General features: G+C 45.6%; 23 non-coding genes across 23 annotated transcripts; 20 read left to right on the forward strand and 3 right to left on the reverse strand.

Moving 5' to 3' along the window:
* Window positions 1-307: 307 nt before the first annotated feature.
* trnav-aac (transfer RNA valine (anticodon AAC)) lies at window positions 308-380 on the forward strand. The gene has a single exon. It is a non-coding gene; the product is annotated as a tRNA-Val (tRNA).
* A 257-nt stretch (window positions 381-637) lies between these two features.
* Window positions 638-710, forward strand: trnav-cac (transfer RNA valine (anticodon CAC)). Its single transcript has one exon. It is a non-coding gene; the product is annotated as a tRNA-Val (tRNA).
* Window positions 711-1,166: 456 nt separating this feature from the next.
* On the forward strand, window positions 1,167-1,239 carry trnav-aac (transfer RNA valine (anticodon AAC)). The gene has a single exon. It is a non-coding gene; the product is annotated as a tRNA-Val (tRNA).
* Window positions 1,240-1,497: 258 nt separating this feature from the next.
* Window positions 1,498-1,570, forward strand: trnav-uac (transfer RNA valine (anticodon UAC)). Its single transcript has one exon. It is a non-coding gene; the product is annotated as a tRNA-Val (tRNA).
* Window positions 1,571-1,827: 257 nt separating this feature from the next.
* On the forward strand, window positions 1,828-1,900 carry trnav-cac (transfer RNA valine (anticodon CAC)). Its single transcript has one exon. It is a non-coding gene; the product is annotated as a tRNA-Val (tRNA).
* Window positions 1,901-2,487: 587 nt separating this feature from the next.
* On the forward strand, window positions 2,488-2,560 carry trnav-cac (transfer RNA valine (anticodon CAC)). The gene has a single exon. It is a non-coding gene; the product is annotated as a tRNA-Val (tRNA).
* Window positions 2,561-2,817: 257 nt separating this feature from the next.
* Window positions 2,818-2,890, forward strand: trnav-aac (transfer RNA valine (anticodon AAC)). The gene has a single exon. It is a non-coding gene; the product is annotated as a tRNA-Val (tRNA).
* A 587-nt stretch (window positions 2,891-3,477) lies between these two features.
* On the forward strand, window positions 3,478-3,550 carry trnav-cac (transfer RNA valine (anticodon CAC)). Its single transcript has one exon. It is a non-coding gene; the product is annotated as a tRNA-Val (tRNA).
* A 917-nt stretch (window positions 3,551-4,467) lies between these two features.
* Window positions 4,468-4,540, forward strand: trnav-uac (transfer RNA valine (anticodon UAC)). Its single transcript has one exon. It is a non-coding gene; the product is annotated as a tRNA-Val (tRNA).
* Window positions 4,541-6,355: 1,815 nt separating this feature from the next.
* Window positions 6,356-6,428, forward strand: trnav-uac (transfer RNA valine (anticodon UAC)). Its single transcript has one exon. It is a non-coding gene; the product is annotated as a tRNA-Val (tRNA).
* Window positions 6,429-6,685: 257 nt separating this feature from the next.
* Window positions 6,686-6,758, forward strand: trnav-cac (transfer RNA valine (anticodon CAC)). Its single transcript has one exon. It is a non-coding gene; the product is annotated as a tRNA-Val (tRNA).
* A 725-nt stretch (window positions 6,759-7,483) lies between these two features.
* On the reverse strand, window positions 7,484-7,555 carry trnad-guc (transfer RNA aspartic acid (anticodon GUC)). The gene has a single exon. It is a non-coding gene; the product is annotated as a tRNA-Asp (tRNA).
* Window positions 7,556-10,316: 2,761 nt separating this feature from the next.
* Window positions 10,317-10,389, forward strand: trnav-aac (transfer RNA valine (anticodon AAC)). Its single transcript has one exon. It is a non-coding gene; the product is annotated as a tRNA-Val (tRNA).
* Window positions 10,390-10,647: 258 nt separating this feature from the next.
* trnav-uac (transfer RNA valine (anticodon UAC)) lies at window positions 10,648-10,720 on the forward strand. Its single transcript has one exon. It is a non-coding gene; the product is annotated as a tRNA-Val (tRNA).
* Window positions 10,721-10,977: 257 nt separating this feature from the next.
* On the forward strand, window positions 10,978-11,050 carry trnav-uac (transfer RNA valine (anticodon UAC)). The gene has a single exon. It is a non-coding gene; the product is annotated as a tRNA-Val (tRNA).
* A 257-nt stretch (window positions 11,051-11,307) lies between these two features.
* trnav-uac (transfer RNA valine (anticodon UAC)) lies at window positions 11,308-11,380 on the forward strand. The gene has a single exon. It is a non-coding gene; the product is annotated as a tRNA-Val (tRNA).
* Window positions 11,381-11,637: 257 nt separating this feature from the next.
* trnav-aac (transfer RNA valine (anticodon AAC)) lies at window positions 11,638-11,710 on the forward strand. Its single transcript has one exon. It is a non-coding gene; the product is annotated as a tRNA-Val (tRNA).
* A 258-nt stretch (window positions 11,711-11,968) lies between these two features.
* Window positions 11,969-12,041, forward strand: trnav-uac (transfer RNA valine (anticodon UAC)). Its single transcript has one exon. It is a non-coding gene; the product is annotated as a tRNA-Val (tRNA).
* A 257-nt stretch (window positions 12,042-12,298) lies between these two features.
* On the forward strand, window positions 12,299-12,371 carry trnav-uac (transfer RNA valine (anticodon UAC)). Its single transcript has one exon. It is a non-coding gene; the product is annotated as a tRNA-Val (tRNA).
* A 257-nt stretch (window positions 12,372-12,628) lies between these two features.
* Window positions 12,629-12,701, forward strand: trnav-uac (transfer RNA valine (anticodon UAC)). Its single transcript has one exon. It is a non-coding gene; the product is annotated as a tRNA-Val (tRNA).
* Window positions 12,702-13,426: 725 nt separating this feature from the next.
* trnad-guc (transfer RNA aspartic acid (anticodon GUC)) lies at window positions 13,427-13,498 on the reverse strand. The gene has a single exon. It is a non-coding gene; the product is annotated as a tRNA-Asp (tRNA).
* A 1,110-nt stretch (window positions 13,499-14,608) lies between these two features.
* Window positions 14,609-14,681, forward strand: trnav-uac (transfer RNA valine (anticodon UAC)). Its single transcript has one exon. It is a non-coding gene; the product is annotated as a tRNA-Val (tRNA).
* A 395-nt stretch (window positions 14,682-15,076) lies between these two features.
* On the reverse strand, window positions 15,077-15,148 carry trnad-guc (transfer RNA aspartic acid (anticodon GUC)). Its single transcript has one exon. It is a non-coding gene; the product is annotated as a tRNA-Asp (tRNA).
* Window positions 15,149-15,337: the final 189 nt, after the last annotated feature.

Below are 15,337 nucleotides of genomic sequence, written 5' to 3' on the forward strand. Positions count from 1 at the left end.
ACGAGTACCTCCTAATCGGGGGTAGAGGGGAACCTGTCCTTGAAAACTGGATAAGCCAGCCAGCTAGGCAGATTTAGAATATTGCTAACAAGTTCAAATTCAGAGTCTGTTTCCATAGTCTAGTGGTTATCACGTTCGCTTCACAGGCGAAAGTTCCCTGGCTCCAGACAGGGTGGTAACATGTCAATTTTCTTTAAATTTGCGAAGAAAACTACCTCCTGGTAGAGGGGAACCTGTCCTTGAAAACTGGAAAAGCGAGCCATTAGTTTGATTTCCGGCAGTGCTAACAAGTTTAAGTTAAGCGTGTGCTTCCATAGTGTAGTGGTCATCACGTTCGCCTAACACGCAAAAGGTCCCTGGCTCGAGACCGGGTGGAAACATGACCATTTTCTTTGTATTTGTAATAAAAACTGAGCATCGAAAATATTGTTTTCACAAATACCACCTCCAAGTCGGGGAATTCAACCCCGGTCTTCCCCGTGACAGGGGGAGATACTATCCACTACACTAACTAGGAAAGAAGGCCTATGCAACTACCTCCTGGTCGGGTGTTGAGGTTAACCTGTCCATGAAAACCGGAAAGGCCATTCAGCTAGGCTTATTTAGAGCATTGCTAACAAGTTGAAGTTCAGAGTCTGCTTCCATAGTGTAGTGGTTATCACGTTTGCCTCACACGCAAAAGGTCCCCGGCTCGAGACCGGGTGGAAACATGGCAATTTTCTTCAAATTTGCAATGAAAACTGAGCATCCAATTGATTGTTTTCATAAACAACACCTCCCCGTCAGGTACTCGAACCCCGGTCTTCCCCGTGACAGGGGGAGATATTATCCACTATACTAATGAGGAAAGAAGGGCTATACGAGTACCTCCTAATCGGGGGTAGAGGGGAACCTGTCCTTGAAAACTGGATAAGCCAGCCAGCTAGGCAGATTTAGAATATTGCTAACAAGTTCAAATTCAGAGTCTGTTTCCATAGTCTAGTGGTTATCACGTTCGCTTCACAGGCGAAAGTTCCCTGGCTCCAGACAGGGTGGTAACATGTCAATTTTCTTTAAATTTGCGAAGAAAACTACCTCCTGGTAGAGGGGAACCTGTCCTTGAAAACTGGAAAAGCGAGCCATTAGTTTGATTTCCGGCAGTGCTAACAAGTTTAAGTTAAGCGTGTGTTTCCATAGTGTAGTAGTCATCACGTTCGCCTAACACGCGAAAGGTCCCTGGCTCGAGACCGGGTGGAAACATGACCATTTTTCTTTGTATTTGTAATAAAAATTGAGCAACAAAAAGTTAGTTTTCACAAATACCACCTACCCGTCGGGGAATTCAACCCCGGTCTTCCCCGTGACAGGGGGAGATACTATCCACTATACTAACTAGGAAAGAAGGGCTATACAACTACCTCCTGGTCGGGTGTAGAAGGCAACCTGTCTTTGAAAACTGGAAAAGCCAGCCAGCTAGGCTGATCTTCAGCAGTGCTAACAAGTTTAAGCTCAAATTCTGTTTCCATAGTGTAGTGGTTATCACGTTCGCCTTACACGCGAAAGGTCCCTGGCTCGAGACCGGGTGGAAACATGACCATTTTCTTTGTATTTGCAATGAAAACTGATCATCCAAAAGATTGTTTTCACAAACACAACCTCTCCGTCGGAGAATCGAACCTCCGTCTTCCCCATGACAGGGGGGGATACTATCCACTATACTAACGAGGAAAGAAGGGCTATACTACTACTCCCTCGTCGGGGGTAGATGGGAACCTGTCCTTGAAAACTGGAAATTCGAGCCAGCTAGGCTTATTTAGAGCATTATTAACAAGTTGAAGTTCAGAATTTGTTTCCATAGTGTAGTGGTTATCACGTTCGCCTCACACGCGAAAGCTCCCTGGCTCGAGACCGGGTGGAAACATGACCATTTTCTTTGTATTTGTAATAAAAACTGAGCATCGAAAAGATTGTTTTCACAAATACCACCTACCCGTCGGGGAATTCAACCCCGGTCTTCCCCGTGAAAGGGGGAGATACCATCCACTACACTAACTAGGAAAGAAGGCCTATACAACTACCTCCTAGTCGGGGGTAGAGGGGAACCTGTCCTCGAAAACTGGAAAAGCCAGCCAGCTAGGCTGATTTAGAATATTGCTAACAAGGTGAAGTTCAGAGTCTGTTTCCATAGTGTAGTGGTTATCACGTTTCCCTCACACGCGAAAGGTCCCTGGCTCGAGACCGGGTGGAAACATGACCATTTTCTTTGTATTTGCAATAAAAACTGGGCATCGAAAAGATTGTTTTCACAAACACCACCTCCTCGTCGGGGAATCGAACCCCGGTCTTCCCCGTGACAGGGGGAGATACTATCCGCTATACTAACAAGGAAAGAAGGGCTATACTACTACTCACTGGTCGGGGGTAGAGGGGAACCTGTCCTTGAAAACTGGAAAAGCCAGCCAGCTAGGCTTATTTAGAGCATTGCTAACAAGTTGAAGTTCAAAGTCCGTTTCCATAGTGTAGTGGTTATCACGTTCGCTTCACACGCGAAAGGTCCCTGGCTCGAGACCGGGTGGAAACATGACCATTTTCTTTGAATTTGTAATAAAAACTGAGCATCGAAAAGATTGTTTTCACAAATACCACCTCCCCGTCGGGGAATTCAACCCCGGTCTTCCCCGTGACAGGGGGAGATACTATCCACTATATTAACTAGGAAAGAAGGGCTATACAACTACCTATGGGTCGGGTGTAGAGGGGAACCTGTCCTCGAAAACTGGAAAAGCCAGCCAGCTAGTTTGATTTCCGGCAGTGCTAACAAGTTTAAGTTAAGCGTGTGTTTCCATAGTGTAGTGGTTATCACGTTCGCCTAACACGCGAAAGGTCCCCGGCTCGAGACCGGGTGGAAACATGACCATTTTTCTTTGTATTTGTAATAAAAACTGAGCATCAAAAAGTTTGTTTTCACAAATACCACCTGCCCGTCGGGGAATTCAACCCCGGTCTTCCCCGTGACAGGGGGAGATACTATCCACTATACTAACTAGGAAAGAAGGGCTATACAACTACCTCCTGGTCGGTGTAGAAGGCAACCTGTCTTTGAAAACTGGAAAAGCCAGCCAGCTAGGCTGATTTTCAGCAGTGCTAACAAGTTTAAGCTCAAAATCTGTTTCCATAGTGTAGTGGTCATCACGTTCACCTTACACACGAAAGGTCCCTGGCTCGAGACCGGGTGGAAACATGACCATTTTCTTTGTATTTGCAATGAAAACTGATCATCCAAAAGATTGTTTTCACAAACACCACCTCCCCGTCGGGGAATCGAACCCCCCTCTTCCCCGTGACAGGGAGGGATACTATCCACTATACTAATGAGGAAAGAAGGGCTATACTACTACTCCCTGGTCGGGGGTAGAGGGGAACCTGTCCTTGAAAACTGGAAAATCGAGCCAGCTAGGCTTATTTAGAGCATTATTAACAAGTTGAAGTTCAGAATTTGTTTCCATAGTGTAGTGGTTATCACGTTCACCTCACACGTGAAAGGTCCCTGGCTCGAGACCGGGTGGAAACATGACCATTTTCTTTGTATTTGTAATAAAAACTGAGGATCGAAAATATTGTTTTCACAAATACCACCTCCCCGTCGGGGAATTCAACCCCGGTCTTCCCCGTGACAGGGGGAGATACTATCCACTACACTAACTAGGAAAGAAAGCCTATACAACTACCTCCTGGTCGGGTGTAGAGGGTAACCTGTCCATGAAAACCGGAAAGGCCATTCAGCTAGGCTTATTTAGAGCATTGCTAACAAGTTGAAGTTCAGAGTCTGCTTCCATAGTGTAGTGGTTATCACGTTCGCCTCACACGCAAAACGTCCCCGGCTCGAGACCGGGTGGAAACATGGCAATTTTCTTCAAATTTGCAATGAAAACTGAGCATCCAATTGATTGTTTTCATAAACACCACCTCCCCGTCGGGTACTCGAACCCCGGTCTTCCTCGTGACAGGGGGAGATACTATCCACTATACTAACGAGGAAAGAAGGGCTATACTACTACTCACTGGTCGGGGGTAGAGGGGAACCTGTCCTTGAAAACTGGAAAAGCCAGCCAGCTAGGCTTATTTAGAGCATTGCTAACAAGTTGTAGTTCAAAGTCCGTTTCCATAGTGTTGTGGTTGTCAAGTTCGCTTCACATGCGAAAGGTCCCTGGCTCGAGACCGGGTGGAAACATGACCATTTTCTTTGTATTTGTAATAAAAACTGAGCATCGAAAAGATTGTTTTCACAAATACCACCTCCCCGTCGGGGAATTCAACCCTGGTCTTCCCCGTGACAGGGGGAGATACTATCCACTATACTAACTAGGAAAGAAGGGCTATACAACTACCTCCTGGTCGGGTTTAGAAGGCAACCTGTCTTTGAAAACTGGAAAAGCCAGCCAGCTAGGCTGATTTTCAGCAGTGCTAACAAGTTTAAGCTCAAATTCTGTTTCCATAATGTAGTGGTTATCACGTTCGCCTTACACGCGAAAGGTCCCTGGTTCGAGACCGGGTGGAAACATGACCATTTTCTTTGTATTTACAATGAAAACTGATAATCCAAAAGATTGTTTTCACAAACACCACCTCCCCGTCGGGGAATCGAACCCCCGTCTTCCCCGTGACAGGGGGAGATACTATCCACTATACTAACGAGGAAAGAAGGGCTATACTACTACTCCCTGGTCGGGGGTAGAGGGGAACCTGTCATTGAAAACTGGAAAATCAAGCCAGCTAGGATTATTTAGAGCATTATTAACAAGTTGAAGTTCAGAATTTGTTTACATAGTGTAGTGGTTATCACGTTCGCCTCACACGCGAAAGGTCCCTGGCTCGAGACCGGGTGGAAACATGACAATTTTCTTTGTATTTGTAATAAAAACTGAGCATCGAAAAGATTGTTTTCACAAATACCACCTCCCCGTCGGGGAATTCAACCCCGGTCTTCCCCGTGACAGGGGGAGATACTATCCACTACACTAACTAGGAAAGAAGGCCTATACAACTACCTCCTGGTCGGGTGTAGAGGGTAACCTGTCCATGAAAACCGGAAAGGCCAGCCAGCTAGGCTTATTTAGATCATTGCTAACAAGTTGAAGTTCAGAGTCTGCTTCCATAGTGTAGTGGTTATCACGTTCGCCTCACACGCAAAAGGTCCCCGGCTCGAGAACGGGTGGAAACATGGCAATTTTCTTCAAATTTGCAATGAAAACTGAGCATCCAATTGATTGTTTTCATAAACACCACCTCCCCGTCGGGTACTCGAACCCCGGTCTTCCCCGTGACAGGAGGAGATACTATCCACTATACTAACGAGAAAAGAAGGGCTATACTTCTTCTTCCTAGTCGGGGGTAGAGAGGAACCTGCCCTCAAAAACTGGAAAAGCCAGCCAATGAGTTTGATTTCCGGCAGTGCTAACAAGTTTAAGTTAAGCGTGTGTTTTGAAGGCATTATTTGATTACTTTATTAAGTGTAATCTTTTACGTGTTCAAATAAATCAGAATTGCGATCTCATGAAGAAGTTTTCCTTGCAAGGATTTATTAAGAGCTCTTAAGACACAGGAAAAACGCTTACATACGAAAAGTCATGATAAGCCCCCAGTGTGTAGAAAATATGAAAACTCCCAGTGTCTTTATACTAGTAGAAAAGGTTCTCTCCGCCTCTTATATTTGACAGAGAGATAGTGTTGAGAATAAGCAGGCACAAGATACTGACATGTTCATCTCAGCTTTCCACCAGCTTCGGAGAAATGATGTAGACAGGCTTTGACCTTGGACCTTCAGTTTTTACGACCAAATGACTAATGACAAGAGAGTTTGACAACTACTAAAACATACACATTCCTATCTCAAGATATGGTGAGGAGTAAGAGCTTCAAATGTATTTCACAAAATCATTATCACATTGTTTTTCATTTAACTACGCATAATTATATAACATCTATATACCTATAACTAAATTCCAAAACAGTAAAAATATAAATTGAAAAAGTTAAATGTCAACAATTTCCATAGTGTAGTGGTTATCACGTTTGCCTAACACGCGAAAGGTCCCCGGCTCGAGACTGGGTGGAAACATGACCATTTTTCTTTGTATTTGTAATAAAAACTGAGCATCAAAAAGTTTGTTTTCACAAATACCACCTGCCCGTCGGGGAATTCAACCCCGGTCTTCCCCGTGATAGGAGAAGATACTATCCACTATACTAAGTAGGAAAGAAGGGCTATACAACTACCTCCTGGTCGGGTTTAGAAGGCAACCTGTCTTTGAAAACTGGAAAAGCCAGCCAGCTAGGCTGATTTTCAGCAGTGCTAACAAGTTTAAGCTCAAATTCTGTTTCCATAGTGTAGTGGTTATCACGTTCGCCTTACACGCGAAAGGTCCCTGGCTCGAGACCGGGTGGAAACATGACCATTTTCTTTGTATTTGCAATGAAAACTGATCATCCAAAAGATTGTTTTCACAAACACCACCTCCCCGTCTGGGATTCAAACCCCCGTCTTCCCCATGACAGGGGAAGATACTATCCACTATACTAACGAGGAAAGAAGGGCTATACTACTACTCCCTGGTCGGGGGTAGAGGGGAACCTGTCCTTGAAAACTGGAAAAGCCAACCAGCTAGTCTTATTTAGAGCATTGCTAACAAGTTGAAGATCAGAATCTGTTTCCATAGTGTAGTGGTTATCACGTTCGCCTCACACGCGAAAGGTCCCTGGCTCGAGACCGGGTGGAAACATAACCATTTTCTTTGTATTTGTAATAAAAACTGAGAATCGAAAAGATTGTTTTCACAAATACAACCTCCCCGTCGGGGAATTCAACCCCGGTCTTCCCCGTGACAGGGGGAGATACTATCCACTATACTAACTAGGAAAGAAGGGCTATACAACTACCTATGGGTCGGGTGTAGAGGTGAACCTGTCCTCGAAAACTGGAAAAGCCAGCCAGCTAGTTTGATTTCCGGCAGTGCTAACATGTTTAAGTTAAGCGCGTCTTTCCATAGTGTAGTGGTTATCACGTTCGCCTCACACGCGAAAGGTCCCTGGCTCGAGACCGGGTGGAAACATGACCATTTTCTTTGTATTTGTAATAAAAACTGAGCATCGAAAAGATTGTTTTCACAAATACCACCTCCCCGTCGGGGAAATCAACCCCGGTCTTCCCCGTGACAGGGGGAGATACTATCTACTATACTAACTGGGAAAGAAGGGCTATACTACTACCTCCTGGTTGGGGGTAGAAGGGAACCTGTCCTTGAAAACTGGAAAAGCCAGCCAGCTAGGCCTATTTAGAGCATTGTTAACAAGTTTAACTTCAGATTCTGTTTCCATAGCTTAGTGGTTATCAAGTTTGCCTTTCAAGAAACAGGTCCCTGGCTCGAGACCGGGTGGAAACATGACCATTTTCTTTGTATTTGCAATAAAAACTGGGCATCGAAAATATTGTTTTCACAAATACCACCTCCCCGTCGGGGAATCGAACCCCGGTCTTCCCCGTGACAGGGGGAGATACTAGCCACTATACTAACGAGGAAAGAAGGGCAACACTACTACTCACTGGTCGGGGGTAGAGGGGAACCTGTCCTTGAAAACTGGAAAAGCCAGCCAGCTAGGCTTATTTAGAGCATTGCTAACAAGTTGAAGTTCAGAGTCTGTTTCCATAGTGTAGTGGTTATCACGTTTCCCTCACACGCGAAATGTCCCTGGCTCGACACCGGGTGGAAACATGACCATTTTCTTTGTATTTGTAATAAAAACTGAGCATCGAAAAGATTGTTTTCACAAATACCACCTCCCCGTCGGGGAATTCAACCCCGGTCTTCCCCGTGACAGGGGGAGATACTATCTACTATATTAACTGGGAAAGAAGGGCTATACTACTACCTCCTGGTTGGGGGTAGAAGGGAACCTGTCCTTGAAAACTGGAAAAGCCAGCCAGCTAGGCCTATTTAGAGCATTGTTAACAAGTTTAACTTCAGATTCTGTTTCCATAGCTTAGTGGTTATCAAGTTTGCCTTTCAAGAAACAGGTCCCTGGCTCGAGACCGGGTGGAAACATGACCATTTTCTTTGTATTTGCAAAAAAAACTGGGAATCGAAAATATTGTTTTCACAAATACCACCTCCCCGTCGGGGAATCGAACCCCGGTATTCCCCGTGACAGGGGGAGATACTATCCACTATACTAACGAGGAAAGAAGGGCAACACTACTACTCACTGGTCGGGGGTAGAGGGGAACCTGTCCTTGAAAACTGGAAAAGCCAGCCAGCTAGGCTTATTTAGAGCATTGCTAACAAGTTGAAGTTCAGAAACTGTTTCCATAGTGTAGTGGTTATCACGTTTCCCTCACACGCGAAATGTCCCTGGCTCGAGACCGGGTGGAAACATGACCATTTTCTTTGTATTTGTAATAAAAATTGAGCATCGAAAAGATTGTTTTCACAAATAACACCTCCCCGTCGGGGAATTCAACCCCGGTCTTCCCCGTGACAGGGGGAGATACTATCCACTATACTAACGAGGAAAGAAGGGCTATACAACTACCTCCTGGTCGGGTGTAGAAGGCAACCTGTCTTTGAAAACTGGAAAAGCCAGCCAGCTAGGCTGATTTTCAGCAGTGCTAACAAGTTTATGTTCAAATTCTGTTTCCATAGTGTAGTGGTTATCACGTTTGACTCACACGCGAAAGGTCCCTGGCTCGAGACCGGGTGGAAACATGACCATTTTCTTTGTATTTGCAATGAAAACTGAGCATCGAAAAGATTGTTTTCACAAATAACACCTCCCCGTCGGGGAATTCAACCCCGGTCTTCCCCGTGACAGGGGGAGATACTATCCACTATACTAACTAGGAAAGAAGGGCTATACAACTACCTCCTGGTTGGGTGTAGAGGGGAACCTGTCCTCGAAAACTGGAAAAGCCAGCCAGCTAGTTTGATTTCTGGCAGTGCTAACAAGTTTAAGTTAAGTTTGCCTTTCCATAGTGTAGTGTTTATCACGTTCGCCTAACACGCGATAGGTCCCTGGCTTGAGACCGGGTGGAAACATCACCATTTTTCTTTGTATTTGTAATAAAAACTGAGCATCGAAAAGTTTGTTTTCACAAATACCACCTCCCCGTCGGGGAATTCAACCCCGGTCTTCCCCGTGACAGGGGGAGATACTATCCACTATACTAACTAGGAAAGAAGGGCTATACAACTACCTCCTGGTCAGGGGTAGAGGGGAACCTGTCATCGAAAACTGGAAAAGCCAGCCAGCTAGGCTGATTTAGAATATTGCTAACAAGGTGCAGTTCAGATTCTGTTTCCATAGTGTAGTGGTTATCACGTTTCCCTCACACGCGAAAGGTCCCTGGCTTGAGACCGGGTGGAAACATGACCATTTTCTTTGTATTTGTAATAAAAACTGAGCATCGAAAAGATTGTTTTCACAAATACCACCTCCCCGTCGGGGAATTCAACCCCGGTCTTCCCCGTGACAGGGGGAGATACTATCTACTCTACTAACTGGGAAAGAAGGGCTATACTACTACCTCCTGGTTGGAGGTAGAAGGGAACCTGTCCTTGAAAACTGGAAAAGCCAGCCAGCTAGGCCTATTTAGAGCATTGTTAACAAGTTTAACTTCAGATTCTGTTTCCATAGCTTAGTGGTTATCAAGTTTGCCTTTCAAGAAACAGGTCCCTGGCTCGAGACCGGGTGGAAACATGACCATTTTCTTTGTATTTGCAATAAAAACTGGGCATCCAAAAGATTGTTTTCACAAACACCACCTCCCCGTCGGGGAATCGAACCCCGGTCTTCCCCGTGACAGGGGGAGATACTATCCGCTATACTAACAAGGAAAGAAGGGCTATACTACTACTCACTGGTCGGGGGTAGAGGGGAACCTGTCCTTGAAAACTGGAAAAGCCAGCCAGCTAGGCTTATTTAGAGCATTGCTAACATGCTGTAGTTCAAAGTCTGTTTCCATAGTGTAGTGGTTGTCAAGTTCGCTTCACATGTGAAAGGTCCCTGGCTCGAGACCGGGTGGAAACATGACCATTTTCTTTGAATTTGTAATAAAAACTGAGCATCGAAAAGATTGTTTTCACAAATACCACCTCCCCGTCGGGGAATTCAACCCTGGTCTTTCCCGTGACAGGGGGAGATACTATCCACTATACTAACTAGGGAAGAAGGGCTGTACAACTACCTATAGGTCGGGTGTAGAGGGGAACCTGTCCTCGAAAACTGGAAAAGCCAGCCAGCTAGTTTGATTTCCGGCAGTGCTAACAAGTTTAAGTTAAGTGTGTGTTACCATAGTGTAGTGGTTATCACGTTTGCCTAACACGCGAAAGGTCCCCGGCTCGAGACCGGGTGGAAACATCACCATTTTTCTTTGTATTTGTAATAAAAACTGAGCATCAAAAAGTTTGTTTTCACAAATACCACCTGCCCGTCGGGGAATTCAACCCCGGTCTTCCCCGTGATAGGGGAAGATACTATCCACTATACTAAGTAGGAAAGAAGGGCTATACAACTACCTCCTGGTCAGGTTTAGAAGGCAACCTGTCTTTGAAAACTGGAAAAGCCAGCCAGCTAGGCTGATTTTCAGCAGTGCTAACAAGTTTAAGCTCAAATTCTGTTTCCATAGTGTAGTGGTTATCACGTTCGCCTTACACGCGAAAGGTCCCTGGCTCGAGACCGGGTGGAAACATGACCATTTTCTTTGTATTTGCAATGAAAACTGATCATCCAAAAGATTGTTTTCACAAACACCACCTCCCCGTCTGGGAATCGAACCCCCGTCTTCCCCGTGACAGGGGAAGATACTATCCACTATACTAAAGAGGAAAGAAGGGCTATACTACTACTCCCTGGTCGGGGGTAGAGGGGAACCTGTCCTTGAAAACTGGAAAAGCCAGCCAGCTAGGCTGATTTTCAGCAGTGCTAACAAGTTTAAGCTCAAATTCTGTTTGCATAGTGTAGTGGTTATCACGTTCGCCTTACACGCGAAAGGTCCCTGGCTCGAGACCGGGTGGAAACATGACCATTTTCTTTGTATTTGCAATGAAAACTGATCATCCAAAAGATTGTTTTCACAAACACCACCTCCCCGTCTGGGAATCGAACCCCCGTCTTCCCCGTGACAGGGGAAGATACTATCCACTATACTAACGAGGAAAGAAGGGCTATACTACTACTCCCTTGTCGGGGGTAGAGGGGAACCTGTCCTTGAAAACTGGAAAAGCCAGCCAGCTAGGCTGATTTTCAGCAGTGCTAACAAGTTCAAGCTCAAATTCTGTTTGCATAGTGTAGTGGTTATCACGTTCGCCTTACACGCGAAAGGTCCCTGGCTCGAGACCGGGTGGAAACATGACCATTTTCTTTGTATTTGCAATGAAAACTGATCATCCAAAAGATTGTTTTCACAAACACCACCTCCACGTCTGGGAATCGAACCCCCGTCTTCCCCGTGACAGGGGGAGATACTATCCACTATACTAACTAGGAAAGAAGGGCTGTACAACTACCTATAGGTCGGGTGTAGAGGGGAACCTGTCCTCGAAAACTGGAAAAGCCAGCCAGCTAGTTTGATTTCCGGCAGTGCTAACAAGTTTAAGTTAAGTGTGTGTTACCATAGTGTAGTGGTTATCACGTTTGCCTAACACGCGAAAGGTCCCCGGCTCGAGACCGGGTGGAAACATGACCATTTTTCTTTGTATTTGTAATAAAAACTGAGCATCAAAAAGTTTGTTTTCACAAATACCACCTGCCCGTCGGGGAATTCAACCCCGGTCTTCCCCGTGATAGGGGAAGATACTATCCACTATACTAAGTAGGAAAGAAGGGCTATACAACTACCTCCTGGTCGGGTTTAGAAGGCAACCTGTCTTTGAAAACTGGAAAAGCCAGCCAGCTAGGCTGATTTTCAGCAGTGCTAACAAGTTTAAGCTCAAATTCTGTTTCCATAGTGTAGTGGTTATCACGTTCGCCTTACACGCGAAAGGTCCCTGGCTCGAGACCGGGTGGAAACATGACCATTTTCTTTGTATTTGCAATGAAAACTGATCATCCAAAAGATTGTTTTCACAAACACCACCTCCCCGTCTGGGAATCGAACCCCCGTCTTCCCCGTGACAGGGGAAGATACTATCCACTATACTAAAGAGGAAAGAAGGGCTATACTACTACTCCCTGGTCGGGGGTAGAGGGGAACCTGTCCTTGAAAACTGGAAAAGCCAGCCAGCTAGGCTGATTTTCAGCAGTGCTAACAAGTTTAAGCTCAAATTCTGTTTGCATAGTGTAGTGGTTATCACGTTCGCCTTACACGCGAAAGGTCCCTGGCTCGAGACCGGGTGGAAACATGACCATTTTCTTTGTATTTGCAATGAAAACTGATCATCCAAAAGATTGTTTTCACAAAAACCACCTCCCCGTCGGGGAATCGAACCCCAGTCTTCCCCGTGACAGGGGGAGATACTATCCACTATACTAACGAGGAAAGAAGGGCTATACAACTACCTCCTGGTCGGGTTTAGAAGGCAACCTGTCTTTGAAAACTGGAAAAGCATGCCAGCTAGGCTGATTTTCAGCAGTGCTAACAAGTTTAAGCTCAAATTCTGTTTCCATAATGTAGTGGTTATCACGTTCGCCTTACACGCGAAAGGTCCCTGGCTCGAGACCGGGTGGAAACATGACCATTTTCTTTGTATTTGTAATAAAAACTGAGAATCGAAAAGATTGTTTTCACAAATACAACCTCCCCGTCGGGGAATTCAACCCCGGTCTTCCCCGTGACAGGGGGAGATACTATCCACTATACTAACTAGGGAAGAAGGGCTATACAACTACCTATGGGTCGGGTGTAGAGGTGAACCTGTCCTCGAAAACTGGAAAAGCCAGCCAGCTAGTTTGATTTCCGGCAGTGCTAACATGTTTAAGTTAAGCGCGTCTTTCCATAGTGTAGTGGTTATCACGTTCGCCTCACACGCGAAAGGTCCCTGGGTCGAGACCGGGTGGAAACATGACCATTTTCTTTGTATTTGTAATAAAAACTGAGCATCGAAAAGATTGTTTTCACAAATACCACCTCCCCGTCGGGGAATTCAACCCCGGTCTTCCCCGTGACAGGGGGAGATACTATCTACTATACTAACTGGGAAAGAAGGGCTATACTACTACCTCCTGGTTGGGGGTAGAAGGGAACCTGTCCTTGAAAACTGGAAAAGCCAGCCAGCTAGGCCTATTTAGAGCATTGTTAACAAGTTTAACTTCAGATTCTGTTTCCAGAGCTTAGTTGTTATCAAGTTTGCCTTTCAAGAAACAGGTCCCTGGCTCGAGACCGGGTGGAAACATGACCATTTTCTTTGTATTTGCAATAAAAACTGGGCATCGAAAATATTGTTTTCACAAATACCACCTCCCCGTCGGGGAATCGAACCCCGGTCTTCCCCGTGACAGGGGGAGATACTATCCACTATACTAACGAGGAAAGAAGGGCAACACTACTACTCACTGGTCGGGGGTAGAGGGGAACCTGTCCTTTAAAACTGGAAAAGCCAGCCAGCTAGGCTTATTTAGAGCATTGCTAACAAGTTGAAGTTCAGAGTCTGTTTCCATAGTGTAGTGGTTATCACGTTTCCCTCACACGCGAAATGTCCCTGGCTCGAGACCGGGTGGAAACATGACCATTTTCTTTATATTTGTAATAAAAACTGAGCATCGAAAAGATTGTTTTCACAAATACCACCTCCCCGTCGGGGAATTCAACCCCGGTCTTCCCCGTGACAGGGGGAGATACTATCTACTATATTAACTGGGAAAGAAGGGCTATACTACTACCTCCTGGTTGGGGGTAGAAGGGAACCTGTCCTTGAAAACTGGAAAAGCCAGCCAGCTAGGCCTATTTAGAGCATTGTTAACAAGTTTGACTTCAGATTCTGTTTCCATAGCTTAGTGGTTATCAAGTTTGCCTTTCAAGAAATAGGTCCCTGGCTCGAGACCGGGTGGAAACATGACCATTTTCTTTGTATTTGCAATAAAAACTGGGCATCGAAAATATTGTTTTCACAAATACCACCTCGCCGTCGGGGAATCGAACCCCGGTCTTCCCCGTGACAGGGGGAGATACTATCCACTATACTAACGAGGAAAGAAGGGCAACACTACTACTCACTGTTCGGGGGTAGAGGGGAACCTGTCCTTGAAAACTGGAAAAGCCAGCCAGCTAGGCTTATTTAGAGCATTGCTAACAAGTTGAAGTTCAGAGTCTGTTTCCATAGTGTAGTGGTTATCACGTTTCCCTCACACGCGAAATGTCCCTGGCTCGAGACCGGGTGGAAACATTACCATTTTCTTTGTATTTGTAATAAAAATTGAGCATCGAAAAGATTGTTTTCACAAATAACACCTCCCCGTCGGGGAAATCAACCCCGGTCTTCCCCGTGACAGGGGGAGATACTATCCACTATACTAACGAGGAAAGAAGGGCTATACAACTACCTCCTGGTCGGGTGTAAAAGGCAACCTGTCTTTGAAAACTTGAAAAGCCAGCCAGCTCGGCTGATTTTCAGCAGTGCTAACAAGTTTAAGCTCAAATTCTGTTTCCATAGTGTAGTGGTTATCACGTTCCCCTTACACGCGAAAGGTCCCTGGCTCGAGACCGGGTGGAAACATCACCATTTTCTTTGTATTTGTAATAAAAACTGAGAATCGAAAAGATTGTTTTCACAAATAACACCTCCCCGTCGGGGAATTCAACCCCGGTCTTCCCCGTGACAGGGGGAGATACTATCCACTATACTAACTAGGAAAGAAGGGCTATACAACTACCTATGGGTCCGGTGTAGAGGGGAACCTGTCCTCGAAAACTGGAAAAGCCAGACAGCTAGTTTGATTTCCGGCAGTGCTAACAAGTTTAAGTTAAGTTTGTCTTTCCATAGTGTAGTGGTTATCACGTTCGCCTCACACGCGGAAGGTCCCTGGATCGAGACCGGGTGGAAACATGACCATTTTCTTTGTATTTGCAATGAAAACTGATCATCCAAAAGATTGTTTTCTCAAACACCACCTCCCCGTCAGGGAATCGAACCCCGGTCTTCCCCGTGACAGGGGGAGATACTATCCACTATACTAACGAGGAAAGAAGGGCAACACTACTACTCACTGGTTGGGGGTAGAAGGGAACCTGTCCTTGAAAACTGGAAAAGCCAGCCAGCTAGGCCTATTTAGAGCATTGTTAACAAGTTTAACTTCAGATTCTGTTTCCATAGTGTAGTGGTTATCAAGTTTGCCTTTCAAGAAACAGGTCCCTGGCTCGAGACCGGGTGGA

The sequence above is a fragment of the Vanacampus margaritifer genome, chromosome 4, assembly GCF_051991255.1.
Source record: "Vanacampus margaritifer isolate UIUO_Vmar chromosome 4, RoL_Vmar_1.0, whole genome shotgun sequence".
NCBI classification, from domain to species: domain Eukaryota; kingdom Metazoa; phylum Chordata; class Actinopteri; order Syngnathiformes; family Syngnathidae; genus Vanacampus; species Vanacampus margaritifer.